The sequence below is a fragment of the Emys orbicularis genome, chromosome 12, assembly GCF_028017835.1.
Source record: "Emys orbicularis isolate rEmyOrb1 chromosome 12, rEmyOrb1.hap1, whole genome shotgun sequence".
In the NCBI taxonomy this organism is placed as follows: domain Eukaryota; kingdom Metazoa; phylum Chordata; order Testudines; family Emydidae; genus Emys; species Emys orbicularis.
The window spans coordinates 36,145,766-36,160,428 of NC_088694.1; the positions used below are offsets into that span (position 1 = coordinate 36,145,766).

Genomic DNA, 14,663 nt, shown 5'->3' on the forward strand with positions numbered 1-14,663 from the left:
TTACTTTCTCCACACAGGTCATGATTTTATATACTTCTATCATATCCCTCATTAGTCATCTCTTTTCTAAGTTGGACAGTCCCAGTCTTTTTAATCTCTCCTCATTTGGAAGCTGTTCCATCCCTCTAGCCATTTTGGTTGCCATTCTCACTACCTTTTCCAATTCTAATATATCTTTTTTTGAGATGGGGCAACCGGAACTGCAGGCAGTACTCAAGGTGTGGGTGTACCATGGATTTATATAGCAGTATTATGATATTTTCTGTTCTATTATCTATCCTTTTCCTAATGGTTCTTAATATTCGTTAGCTATTTTGACGACTGCTCCACATTCAGCAGATGTTTCAGAGAACTAACCACAATAACTCCAAGATCTCTTTCTTGTGAGGTAACAGCTAATTTAGATCCCATCATTTTGTATATATAGAGGGGATTATATTTTCCAATGTGCATTTCTTTTCACTTATCAGCACTGAATTTCATCTGCCATTTTGTTGCCCAGTCACCCAAATTTGTCAGATCCCTTTGTAACTCTTCAGAATCAGCTTTGGACTTATCTTGAGTAATTTTGTATTGTCTGCAAACTTTGCCACCTCACTGTTCTTCCCCTTTTCCAGATCATTTATGAATATGTTGAATAGTACTGGTCCCAGTATAGATCCTTGAGGAACCCTGCAACTTATCTCTCCATTGTTAAAACTGACCATTTATTCCTACCCTTTGTTTCCTACCTTTTAGCCAGTTACTGATCCATGAGGACCTTCCCTCTTATCCCATGACAGCTTATGGTGCTTAAGAGCCTTTGCTGTGGGACCTTGTCAAAGGCTTTCTGAAAGTCCAGATACACTATATCCACTGGATCCCCCTTGTCCACATGCTTGTTGACCCCCTCAAAGAATTCTAATAGATTAGTGAGGGATGATTTCCCTTTACAAAAGCCATATTGACTCCTTCCCACAATACCCTGTTTATATATGTATTGGCTAATTTTGTTCTTTAGTACAGTAACTCCTCACTTAAAGTCATTCCGGTTAACGTTGTTTCATTGTTACGTTGCTGATTGATTAGGGAACATGCTCGTTTAAAATTGTGCAATCTTCCCTTATAATGTCGTTTGGCATTTTCTGTTTTCTTCCTATTTTTTTCATGAAATATACTTATCTTTTCCTTTCTTTCTTTCTTTTTTTCCCCCCAAAAGGCTGTGTTCTTTCATAGAGCAGCCCCAGGTGTTATGTTATCAAGTGATTGGAAACATGCTAGATTAACCTTAACTGGAAATGGGGAGCAAGGATTTTTTAACAATGAGGGTCAGTAACCACTGGTTATGGGTGCCACTAGAAAAACATAGACAGGTATTTAGTGCTATTATAAATACTAATCTTTTAAAAAACCCTAAAAAGCGTGGCTGGTGGATGATGTTACAAACCTTGACTTGGGAGCAATCTTTATTCACAGTACTCATCATACTGAAGTCAACATTTTTTTTCACATGATAGATAGATAGATAGATAGATAGATAGATAGATAGATAGATAGATAGATAGATAGATAGATAGATAGATATGAAGACTTGGTAAACTTTGCACTCACCTTTCACTGTTACAAAAAGTTCTGCAGTATCAGGGTGGATGGTGAGAAGGTGCAGATAGGTGGGACAGCTTGCAAAAGTTTTCAGCTCTCAAGAAGTCAGTCTAGCAGCTTAAACCAGATATATCTATCTATCTATCCATCTATCTATCTATCTATCTATCAAGACATTTCTGTCTACTTACTAATTAGAATTTCCAAATTGCTAGCGACCATGGTACCTAGGCACTGCACAGGAGTTATAAAAACAATCAAGCTGGCTACAAGGTCAGTCAATAGTCCATCCAAGTGTGGAAATTAGTCATGTGTCTCAACCTTAGCACACACCCTGAGCAGATTTTCTGCTCTTCTTGTGGTGTGGTGAGTCCTCCAGTGAGACCTGAGGTTGGCAAGGGAGGACTTTTTCAAAATGACTGCAGTTGCTGAGAAGAAGAAAAACCTCTGGTGTTAGTCACCATTGTGTTGTCTTTAAAGCACTGTGGGTGTTTTCCCCAGGTGTTAATTAATGGGTCTAAACTGTTTAGGTGGGATAGGAATTTCAAAAGGAGCTTTACACAGGACAATTGTCGTTAAGGGAACTTAATAAAAATAAATAAGAGCAGGACACCGATATCTGAACCAGAAGTGGTAAGCTAGCTTCAGGAATGACTTGGTAGAATTCTCGAGCCTGTGTTATGCTGGAGATCAAGACTAGATGATGTAATAATAGAACTGGTTGGAAATTTTCCATTTAAACTTTTTTTTTTTTTAGTGGTAAACTGGGTTTTCAACAACATGAAACATTTTTCAGAAGTGTCTGTTTTCTTCAAAAAAAGAGTTTTTTTGGTCAGAAAATTGAAAATAGATTTTCTTTTTCATTTCGGGGTCTTTGATATTTTGATTAAAGCCAAAAATTACTAACATGAAAAAAAAATCCTTTTCATTGAAATATTCCATGGAAAAATATATAGCTCCCATTTCCTATCGAGCATTACATAATGGTCCCTCCTGGCCTAGAATCTGAGAATTGCTATGTTGGGGAAATGGAAATTGCAATAAGATAGTTCAGGCATTGTGCTGAATTTGATGAATTGCTCCGTGATGATGTCTGTGATGATGCTGCCTAGGGTGAGCTGCAGAACTTCATTGATGTCCTTTTTGGTGACTCAGTGACCAGAGCTTCCCTATCTGTGCTGGAGTGATAGATGAGGCTCATAACCTCAATGTGTGCCACCCATACACTCACCTAGTCTCTGGTCTGGCAGGCTGATGATTTACTGATACTAATCTTGGCTGCTGGGATACTCAGATTTTGAGAAGTACAGAACTTTTCAACAGGCTATTTTGACAGGTCTATTCCTATCTCTGTCACTAGCCAGCCTTGTATCCTTGGGCAAGTCACTTCTCCTCTCCATGTCTCTGTGTCATCTTCCACCTCTTGTTTTTTCAGATAGGGGCAGGGACTGTCTTCTACCATGTGCCTTGCCAACCAGTGAGCATATTGGAACCCCAAACTCAGGGGAGGCTTGCAGGTACTACTGTTAACACAAATAATAGTAGATGCTGGGACAAATGTGGGGATTTTGGTAATATTTTTATAATTCCTATGCACAGTTCTGTTTCTCTCTGTGCTCTGTACCACTATGCACTTGGGTCTGGTCTACACTACAGACCTATGTCGGTACAACTATGTCTCCCAGGGGTGTGAAAAACACAGTTACAATGACCTACCACCTGGTGTAGACAGCGCTATGTGGATAAGAGAGAGTCTCCCGCCAACATAGCTACCGCCTCTCAGGGACGTGGATTAACTACGCTTCTTCCCATCGTCATAGAGCATCTTCATTAAAGTGCTACAGTGGCGCAGCTGCATCAGTGTATCATTTGAAGTGTAGACGTGCCCTATGTCTCAAGGGAAGGGATGAGATTTTGGACTCACAGAGATGTCTGGTTGGAGACCTAGAGTCACTGAGAAATTGAATAAACCTACATATATAAATGAAGGTTCTGAAAGAGGCAATGGAAACACCTAGCACAGCAAAGGCCCTGAGCTGGGGAACAAAGGAGAAAGGTGCCTGATAATGGCTGTGATAAGAATTGGGCTAACGGAGACTTGGGAGCTGTCACCTAGGACTGACAGACAAAGAAATGGGGCAGAGCCAAGATGGATTCTCCAGCAGCTTGGCTTGGGGGGAGCCCTGGTGTTGGCCAGTCTGAACTCTGAACCACCAAGAGACTGTTTAAAAGCAGATCTATGACAGAATCACTGGGACAGGCCCAACTGAATGGTTATTTGGCCTATTAATGCCCTAGGATTCCCACCAAATAAACCACGGTAGAAGCAGCAAGATGGCTGTTAGATGCTGTGGTTGATCTCCCGTTCAACTGTTATCAGACCTCTTCTTATGCAGGTGCACCAGCTACTGACTTCAGTGAGAGCAAATGGTTTTCAGAACCACTGAGGGCGAGAACAGTAGTTCACACTTGTACTATGCCTTCTGTGTCTGAAATACCCACGTATGTAGCTGTGAAAATAACCAACTTTTCTACTCACTGGCTAAATTGAAAATATGAAAGTAAGTGTTTTAGATGATGATGATGATGATGATGATGATGATGATGATGATGATTCAGTGAACCAAACAAGTTGAAAACAAAAAGTTTAGTCAGATTTCCCAAACACAATATTTTGCTTTTCTCATTTTGAAGTTCTTAATCACTCTTAAAAAAAATAAAATTGCAGTAAAATTCTAAATGAAAACACATTTTTTGAATGAAACAAATGAAATATTTCTTTTAAAAAAGGTTGAAAGGAACAATTTTGATTTAAAAACAAATCTGGTTTATTTTCTGTCCAACTGATAAAAATTTGGCAAACTCAACTCCAATTTGCCAAATGTTTTCTTCAACCTAAATCTGATTTTTTTCATCCCAAAATGTTTTGTCATTAACTGCAACATGCAGTGCTTCAGAAAATCCTAAATTACCTCCTTTGGCAAATAGCATGGAGATTAGTCACTGGGGTCAGCCAGTAAAGTGTGATATAACCACACACACACACACACACACACACACACACACACACACACACACACACACACACACACACACACACACACATTAAGCCAGAGGACTATTCTTGAGTTCCAGTGTTTGGATCAGCAATGATAGACAAGTGGTGAAATTCTGACACAGATCTCCAACACTCCCTAAGGTACATGAACAGATAACAATGTGAAAAAATGTAACATAGATACACAGAGGGTTGATCAATTAATTTTTTAATCACTCTTATAATGGCATACTCCAGTGTTGGGAATGGTATACAAATTTAGAGAGAGAGATGGGTACAAATGGGAACTGCTAGTTTAGCTACCTAGCTAGATTAGATAGATAGATAGATAGATAGATAGATAGATAGATAGATAGATAGATAGATAGATAGATAGATAGATAGATAGATTATGACTGTTACAGTACTGGTCTTTCCATAACCCAAAGGATTATTTAGCTCAGTGTTCAAAGAGAAGGTTCATTTTAGAAACACTGAGCTGATGGTTCTTCCCAAAGCTTCTTTCACATCCTTGTTCCTCACGCTGTAGATGAGGGGATTCAACATAGAGATGACCAGGGTATAAAACACAGACACCACTTTGCTTTGAGCTGGAGCAGATAGTGAACTGGGCTGGGCATACATGAAGGTAAGAGTCCCATAAAATAAACTCACAGACATCATGTGGGAGGTGCAGGTGGAGAAGGCTCTGCGTCTGCCCTCAGCAGAGCGAATCCTGAGGATGGCGGAGATGATGTAGGCATAGGAGACGAGAATGACCATGGAGGTGCTCACGATGATGAAGCTGGATAAAGTGAACAGCACCAGTTCATTGATGTCTGTGTTGGTGCATGAAAGGCTTAGCAAGGGTTCAATGTCACAGAAGAAGTGATCTATCTCATTGGACCCACAGAAACACAGTGTAAAGGTGAAGACTGTTTACACCATGCAGTTTACACCGCCGCAAACATAGGAACCCACCAGCAGTTGAACGCACACCTGCCTGGACATGGCGATGCGATACAGGAGTGGGTTGCAGATGGCGGTATATCGATCATACGCCATGGCTGCCAGGATGAACGCCTCGGTAGCGACAAAGAGACCGAAGAAGAAGAATTGTGTGGCACATCCGAGGAAGGAAATGCTTTTGTTGCTTACTAGGAAGCTCGCCATGGCTTTGGGGGCAATGGTGGAGGAGTAGCAGAGGTCTAAGAGCGACAGATTCATGAGGAAGAAGTACATGGGGGTGTGCAGGCAAGGGTTGGTGCTAATGAGGAAGACCATGATGGTGTTTACCAGCATGGTTGTCATGTAAATCACCAGAAATACCACAAAGGGGCCCACCGTGAGCTCCAGACCACTTCCAAAGCCCAGCGGGATGAATTCCGTCAGTGCTGTGTGGTTTCTCTCTTTCATTTTCTCCATCTCCTTGGGAAAAGGAATGAGATAAGCATTAAAAAAAAATGCTAAGGATAATGCATCAGGCTACAGGCCCCACTTGTAGCTCACATTCATTGAAAATGAAGGCACATCTCCCATTGGCTTTGATAAAAGTTGATTGAATCCTTAGAAACGTCATTAAATTTCTTCTTAATAAATCTCCAGCTGTTCGGTTAGAAATTTTGACTTTACTACAATAGAGCACATATTTATTAACTTTCCCATATAACAATTATTTACAAGAGGGGAATTTTCCCATAGAGGGCAAGATTCTGCTACTATCATATACCAATGTGATATATGCCATCATGTGCCAGCAATGCCCCTCTGCCATGTACATTGGCCAAACCAGACAGTCTCTATTTCCCCATGTTAAGTATCCTCACACCTTGTTGTCAAAGTGTCTGATATGGGCTATCTTGATTATCACTTCAAAAGGTTTTTTTTTTCTCCTGCTGATTATAGCTCATCTTTATTAATTAGCCTCTTATAATGGGTAGGACAACCCCCACCTTTTCATATTCTCTGTATGTGTATATATATCTCCTTACTATATGTTCTATTCTATGCATCCGATGAAGTGGGCTATAGCCCATGAAAGCTTATGCTCAAATAAATTTGTTAGTCTCTAAGGTGCCACAAGTACTCCTGTTCTTTTTGCGGATACAGACTATCATGGCTGCTACTCTGAAACCTACTGAACAGCTATTCAATATTTTGTTTTGTCTTCACTGTTCAGTGGGTGACCCCAAGACTTACTTATTTCACACTATTCAAACCCTGCTCTGGAGAGAGAATTAATTCCCCCAGGGGCTTTCCTATAATGCCCATCACTATAGTATCTGAGCGCTTCACAAATGTCAGTGAATTTGTTTCCACAGCACTGGAGATGAGGGATTATTATTCTGCCCCCAACCTTTCCCTGTCCCAGTCCTGGCTCTTTCTCAAGCCTGGCTCCTTGTCTCCTCCTAGTATCCTCACCGAGCTAATCCAAGTCCCCTCTCCTCAGGCTTCTCATATCAGTCACAGTGTCCTTCAACATCCAGTTTCACTCACTATTTTGTCTAAGTTCCCCTTTCCCACTGGCTCCCAGACCCATTCTCCCTCTCTAGGCTTCTCATCCAATTTCAGTTCCTTCTCCTAGTCTCTTTGCCCAGACAGTGCTGGTTCTGCTGGTTCATCTGGTTCTGCCCCTTCATCCTCATCAGATTTGTCTACCATGCCTCCTTACCTCCTCCACTCTATTCTACTAGTTCTCACCCCCTGCACAGTCAGTCCCAGTATGCCCTCCCCAGCTCCTCATCTGATCTCAGTCTCCCCCTCACCTAATCAACACTCCGCCACGCTCCATGTCCCTCCCTAGCCTCCAGTCTTAGTCTCCTTGCCCATGTAGTCTCCCTCCCAACTCTCAGCACTAGTTTTATTGCCCAGTTAGTCCCGGTTTACCTCCCAGTTTCATTGTCCAATCTCCCCTCTAGGCCAGTTTCCAGTTTTTCTCCGCTAGCCTTAGGAAAAAAAATCCCCCTTGACTTCATCAGGAGACATTTATTTCTTATTTTCATGATGAGCCTAGCACAATGTGACCCTGAATCTTGATTCCGGTGCTATTGTAACAATTGTAATAATTAAGGCCAGTCATCTTTTTTTTTCAGCAGAATAGTGGACTTTCAATTAAATGAAAATGTTCACATTAAGTGTCTGCTTTACTCAAAACATTTTTTTTAAATCATTCTCCCTCCCCTGGTTTTCAATTAAGTTTTCAACTGAACATTTTCAGATTTTCAATGAAAACTGAAAACTTCTGGTAGGTGAAAAAGCAGCACTTATAATAACAAAGCCAAACAAAAATTAGGTTTAGTGACACTTCAGGTTGTATCAGGGTGCTCCCCACCAACCAAAACCTAAAAGCATTGAAATCAGAATTAAAAGAAAAGTCTCCTACATTCCTCACCACCATCATATTATAGACAACATTGTTGATAATTCACTTTGAAATTCCATAAGGCTTTCAGATCGATCTTCAACAGAAGCCTGAAATCAATACATACCCCAGCTTCATTCAACTTGCAGAAACTTAGTAATGACCTCATGCTCACTTCTGTCAATGGATCAGCACAGCTGCATATAACACAGCTCAAGTACTTCCAAAGTTCATCTGCTTTAACGTTGCTGAGAGCTGGAATTTGAAAATGTTGTCCCAGACTCAAGGCCAAGACTATTGCGGCTGTTAGGGTTCTATCAACAGCCAGAAAAGTCACTTTTACCACCAGCAATATCTCCTCCTCACTGATCTCTCAACGATGAGCACTGACCTCATTGATGAGTCTTTCTGCTTCATTCGAGGACCCGCTGGGACAGGGCTGGCTCTAACTTTTTTGCCGCCCCAGGCAAAAAAAAAGAGCACCGCCCCGCTGTAACACCCCCCCACGAGCGCGGTGCCACCAAAATCCCCGCCCCTCCTCCCGAGTGCCGGGCCGGGCCGCCGAAACCCCTGCCCCCCCACTGAGCGCCGGGCCGGGCCGCCGAAATCCCCACCTTCCCTGAGTGCCACGCCGAGCTGTCGAAACCCCCGCCTCCCCTGAGTGCCGCGCCGCACCGTACTGCCGAAACCCCTGCCCCCGAGCACCGGGCCGCACCGCCGAAACCCCCGCCCCTGAGCGCCGGGCCGGGCCGCCGAAACCCCTGCCCGCCCCTCGAATGCTGAACCGCCCAAACCCCTGCCCTCCCCGACTGCCGCACCGCGCCGTCCAAACCCCTGCCGAGCGCCGCGCCGCGCCAACCTCCACCCCCCCAGCGCCGCGCCGCCAAAGCCCCCGCCCCTCCCAGTGATGCACCGCTGAAACAAAACCAACCAACCAACCAAAAAACCTTGAGTGCCGCCCCAACGAACCAAAAAAACCCCGAGCGTCCCCTGCCACCCCAAGATTGGCTGCCCCTTCCAAGGTGCCGCCCCAAGCATGTGCTTGGTCGGCTGGTGCCTGAAGCCGGCCCTGCACTGGGACATGGGCCCCAAGTGCTTCATAAAGTTCAAACCTTCACGCAAGATTTTTTTTTAATGTTGCTTTGTTTTGGGATTACAGTGATTTCCCAGACTGATATATTGGGCTCACATGAACTAAGTGTGTTTTTAGTCTTCTTTCCATAAAGACGCTGGTTACCCTCCTCAAATTAACACGCCCAGTGAAGCCAACTGTGTGACCAGTTCCACGACCCTTACTCTCATTGAGTAGCACTTACTGATGCAAGTAGTTCTGATGAGTAAGGTGTGTGGAATTGGATCCAATCTGAATAACAATTCCTTTTTTCTTTCTTCTTCTTCTTCTTCTTCTTTTTAATTTTAGAATTTCCCATGGAAAGGGAATTTGAGTTCTAAGACAGCTCTACCACGGACAAAACTAATTCAACAGAGTACATTCATATTCAGTCAACTGTGCTGATGCATTGTGTCCGCACAACATGAGGATGTATCAGGAAAAGATGTGTTGTACTCTGGGTAGGAATTCCAGTGTCCCCTATTGGAACCTTCTACCATGTTACCTTGTGGGAGATTTTCACAGTGCATTGTGGAATACCCTTATATCTCTCAGAAACTTGAAGGAATCCAGGGGAAAATGTTGACAATTCCCTCTGTGCCATAAAATAGCCTGCTGCTCTCAAGCCCTGTGTATTAATTGTCCACTGCAAAGACGCACACAGCGCAGAGAAACACAGCACTCTTCTCCATTTTATGTATAGAGAAAACAATTCTGTTTTATTTGCAAGGCCCTTTTGATCAGATAGAGTCACCTGAGGATGAGGGAACAGACAGTCCTGTGGATACACCCATACAACTTTCCAAGTCCAGGTGCACCCAGCAGAGAGGTGGTTTGGGGCCCATCCAATGAGCACCAAGTGCAGGGACTCGGTTATGATGCAAACCTGGGATGACCAGCAGTGGCTCCAGGACTTTCAGGTGTAGAAGGCCACATTCCCGGAGTTGAGGGCCAAGCTCACCCAAACCCTGCAGTGCACAGACACTGAGATGAGCACTATCCTGACAGTGGAAAAAGGAATGCACATTGCCATGTGGAATCATGCAACCTCATATTGCTACTGGCCAGTGGGGACCAATTTAATGCTGGAAAATCAATTATGGGGTTGGTCATCATGCAGGTACGCAAGGTGCGAAATAATGTCTTGCTGTTCTGGGAAATAATAGATGAATTCAATGACTTTCCTAACAATGCTGAGTCCTTATTGTGTGCCATTTTGCCCAGCTAGACTTTCAGTACATAAACCAGAAGGGTTACTGCTTCACAGTACAGAAGCTTTGGAGAACCCTAGTGGGTGATTTACTGACATGAATGTTGGCTGGTTGGGAAAAGTCCACACCCCTCAAACTTTTAGAAATGCAGGGCTTTTTGCCCATCTGAAAGCTAGGGTGTTCTCCCCAGACTGTCCAACTGACCTTAACAGGGTTTCTGTGCCAGCTCTGCCTCTCTCTTGGTGACTTGGCCCATCCTTTCCTTCTCTGGAAGCCGTACATCAACAACCTGGAAAGAAGCAACGAGAGGTTTAGCAATCACCTGGGCAGGTTCAGGATGACTAGGGAGTGGACTTTGAAGGGCAGGTGAAAGTGTGTCATGAAAAGGATCAATCTCTGAGGAAGAAAACATTCCAGCAGCCACTGATGCATGCTGTGCAGTGCATAATAGCTGTGAGACCAACGGTGAGACCCAACTACTAGGCTGGATGAGTGAGGTAGACAGACTAGAGCTGTAAAAGTGTTTCTTGTCGTAGGCCTACAGTTGCAGTAGCATTCCGACTCTGTTCAATGGCAAGAGAAGAGAGGGTAGAAGTTGATAAAGTACAGTTTGGAGCAGAAGAGAAATGGTCAAATGAAAAAAAGTCCCATTAGAATCATAGAAGAATAGGGTTGGAAGAGATCTCAGGAGACCATCTAGTCCAAGTCCTTGCTCAAAGCAGGAAAAACCGAACTAAATCATCCCAGCCAGGGCTTTATCAAGCCGGGCCCTAAAAACCTCTACGGATGGAGATTCCACCACCTCGCTAGGTAACTGTAGCGGGATGGTCATCCGCTCCTGCCTGGAAGGGCTTAAAACAGCCCTGGGAGAGGGCTGGGGCAGGGGGAAAAGCTGGGCTGATTGGGAAAGAGCCTCAGCTGTGGCCACGCCCCAAACAGACCCAGCTGGCCCTATAAAGGCCACTGAAGCCAGGAGCAGAGAGACTCTCTCTCTAGCTTTGAGAGGGAGGGGCCTGGCTGCAGGGAGCTAGAGGAGGTGCCTGGAGTGGAGCAGGGCTGGGGGAAGGCCAAGGAAGCTGGGAGCTCCGGCCTGGAAACCCCCAGGCTGCGGCCTAGTATAAGGCCAAATATGTACTGGGGTTGCAGGGGACAGCCCAAGGCTAGGCAGAGGTAGCTAGTCCAAACCCAACCTTGCCTGTGATGAGTGGATTATACTGCAGTCTGCCCCAGTGAGCGGGAGCTAGTTGGTGACTGGCAGTAGCCTATGACTGAGGCAAGGTGGGTATAGGGGATGGGGATTCCCCGGGGAGGGGAGATCCTGCGACTGAGGTGTGTACTGCCTGGGTGCAGCACCCCAGATAATGGGTCACTGGAGTCCAGAGAGAGACCCGGGTGCCAAGCAGCAGCAGGGCACTGGCCTGCAGAGGGCACTCTAACGGCTGGAGAGCTAATTCCCGGATGATACCGGCAGGAGGCGCTGCAGGGGTGAGTCTTGCCTTGTTACAGTAACCCATTCAAGTGCTTTAAATTGCATCACATGAAGGCAGACAACTAAATATTGAGCCATTTTATAAGTGCTTATACACAAATACGAGAAGTCAAAATACTAAGATGGGTGAGCTTGAGGGGCTGATATTAAAGAAGGATATTGACATAATAAGCATCACAGAAACTTGGTGGAATGATGATAATCAATGGGACATGGTAATACCAGGCACCGAATATATAGGAACGACAGAATAGATCATGCTGTTGGGGGATAGGAACAATTGTGAAAGAAGGTAGAGATTCAAATATAGCTGGGAGTGGACAACAAAGAGGATGGATCACTCATTAATTGCTCTATTCTGTTCATTTCCTCTGATGATCTGGCACTGGCCACTGTCTGAAGACAGGACATTGGCTACAGAAACCATTGGTCTGACCCAGTACGGCCATTTCTGTATTCTTATAGAAATGAAAGTCACAGTTTGAAATGGATTTGCCAAACAAGACAATCCAACCCATAATCTTCTCTGGACATTTAAAGCTGGACAGAAAAGGTGTTCTTCCCACCTCCTAGAAAATGGTGAATGTTAATTGAAAAACTGAAAGCCAATCTTTTCAGCTTAAGACTACCGAAAAGTGAAATGTATTTTTTTTAAATCTTCAACTTTTCCATGAAAAATAATATTTTTTATTGCCCCCAATGTTCAGAGAATATGAGATCATGCTCAAGGGAGATAAGGAAGACAAATGGTCAAACACAACAGCTAATTCTCAGAGTTAAATTCATTCATTCTGGGAATAGAGAAACCATACTATGTGCCAGGTTACACAGTGGTAGCCGTGTTAGTCTGTATCAGCAAAAATAACGAGGAGTCCTTGTGTCACCTTAGAAACTAACAAATTTATTTGGGCATTCACTTTTGTGGGCTAAAACCCACTTCATCAGATGCACGGAGTGAAAAATACAGTAAGAAGAATATATATTATAGCACATGAAAAGATGGGAGTTGCCTTACCAAGTGGGGGGTCAGTGCTAATGAGCCAATTCAATTAAGGTGGAAGTGGCCTATTCTCAACAGTTGACAAGAAGGGTTGAATACCAAGAGACGGAAAATTACTTTTGTAGTGCTAACGATGCCAATGCAATCAAGGTGGCCCATTTCTAGCAGTTGACAGGAAGGTGTGAATATCAGCAGAGGGAAATTTACTTTTTGTAGTGACCCATACACTCCCAGTCTTTATTCAGGCCTAATTTGATGGTGTCCAGATTGCAAATTAATTCCAGTTCTGTAGTTTCTTGTTGGAGTCTGTTTTTGAAGTTCTTTTGTTGAAGAATTGCCACTTTTAAGTCTGGTATTGAGTGTCCAGGGAGAGTGAAGTATTCTCCTACTGGTTTTTGAATGTTACAATTCTTGATGTCTGATTTGTGTCCATTTACTGTTTTGCATAAAGAATGTCCGGTTTGGCCAATGTACATAACAGAGGGGCATTGATGGCACATAATATATATCACATTGGTAGATGTGCACGTGAACGAGCCCCAGATAGTGTGGTTGATGTGGTTAGGTTCTATGATGGTGTCCCTTGAATAGATATGAGGACAGAGTTGGCAACGGGGTTTTTTCAGGGATTGATTCCTGGGTTAGTGCTTTTGTTGTGTGGTGTGTAGTTGCTGGTGAGTATTTGCTTCAGGTTGGGGGCTGTCTCTAAGCGAGGACTGGCCTGTCTCCCAAGGTCTGCGAGAGTGAGGGATCATCCTTCAGGATAGGTTGTAGATCCTTGATGATGCACTGGAGAGGTTTTAGTTAGGGGATGTAGTGACGGCTAGTAGCGTTTTGTTACTTTCTTTGTTGGGCCTGTCCTGTAGTAGGTGACTTCTGGGTACCCTTCTGGCTCTGTCAATCTGTTTCTTCATACTATGCGTATTAGAATACCAATTAATCTAATTTCACAAACACCCTCAGAGAGTGTCTCAGTGTCAGGCTGCAGACTGAGTGTCTGATTCTTCTCTGATGGGTGTAAACCACTCTCCAAGCCTCCTGATTTTTCTACATGTCTGAATCTAACCCTGTTGATTGCAAAGCCCAGTGACTCTGGGGGAATGCTTAGTTTGGATTTGTCCTGAGGCTCCTGGGTGGAGACATGGGAGGGAGGGGAAATCAAAGACAGTGGACTTTAAGAAGCCTTGTTAGGGATGAGTCACTGCACTATGCTATTACACCTTTGTCTGTGGAAGTCACAGGACTGGATGAAAGAGCACTTCTCCTTCCCCAGCAGCCAGCCACCAATGGGACTGACGGAACCCAGAGACATCAGCAACAGCTAACAATTGCCACAGTCTAGCGGAACATCACTCAGGAGACAAGCCAGCTAGTGAAAGAAGCAGCAGAGATAAAACCACCATCATTGATGGCAAATAAGATTCAGAAACACTGTAAGAATCAAAAAGTTAGAAAGAGTTTCTTACATGTCAAACCTTTCTTTCATTTAGTTCTTAATTCTTTGCCAGTGGGATTAAATATTGGAGCAATTTGATGCAGGGTGTGGTGGATTCTCTGGCAATTTTTTTAAAATCAAGATCAGATGTTTTACTAAAAGATCTGCTCTAGGAATGATTTGGGGGCAGTCATTTGACTTGTGTTCTACAGGAGATCAGGCTACATGGTCACAGTGGTCCCTTCTGCCCTTGGAATCTGTGAATCTAAGAAATTAAATAACTCTCTGCTGTAACAAAACCACAGAGATTCATAGTTTTCAAGGCCAGCACGGATCATTTGATCTTCTAACCTGACCTCCTGTACGATGTCAGCCAGAGAATTTCACCCCGTTAACTCCGTTCTGTTCCCAATAACTTGTGTTTTATTAAAGCATCTT

The 14,663-nt window shown here is 43.8% G+C and overlaps 1 pseudogene; it reads right to left on the reverse strand.

Moving 5' to 3' along the window:
* Positions 1-5,098: 5,098 nt before the first annotated feature.
* Positions 5,099-6,043, reverse strand: LOC135886650 (olfactory receptor 5G9-like; annotated as a pseudogene).
* Between the last annotated feature and the right edge of the window lie 8,620 nt (positions 6,044-14,663).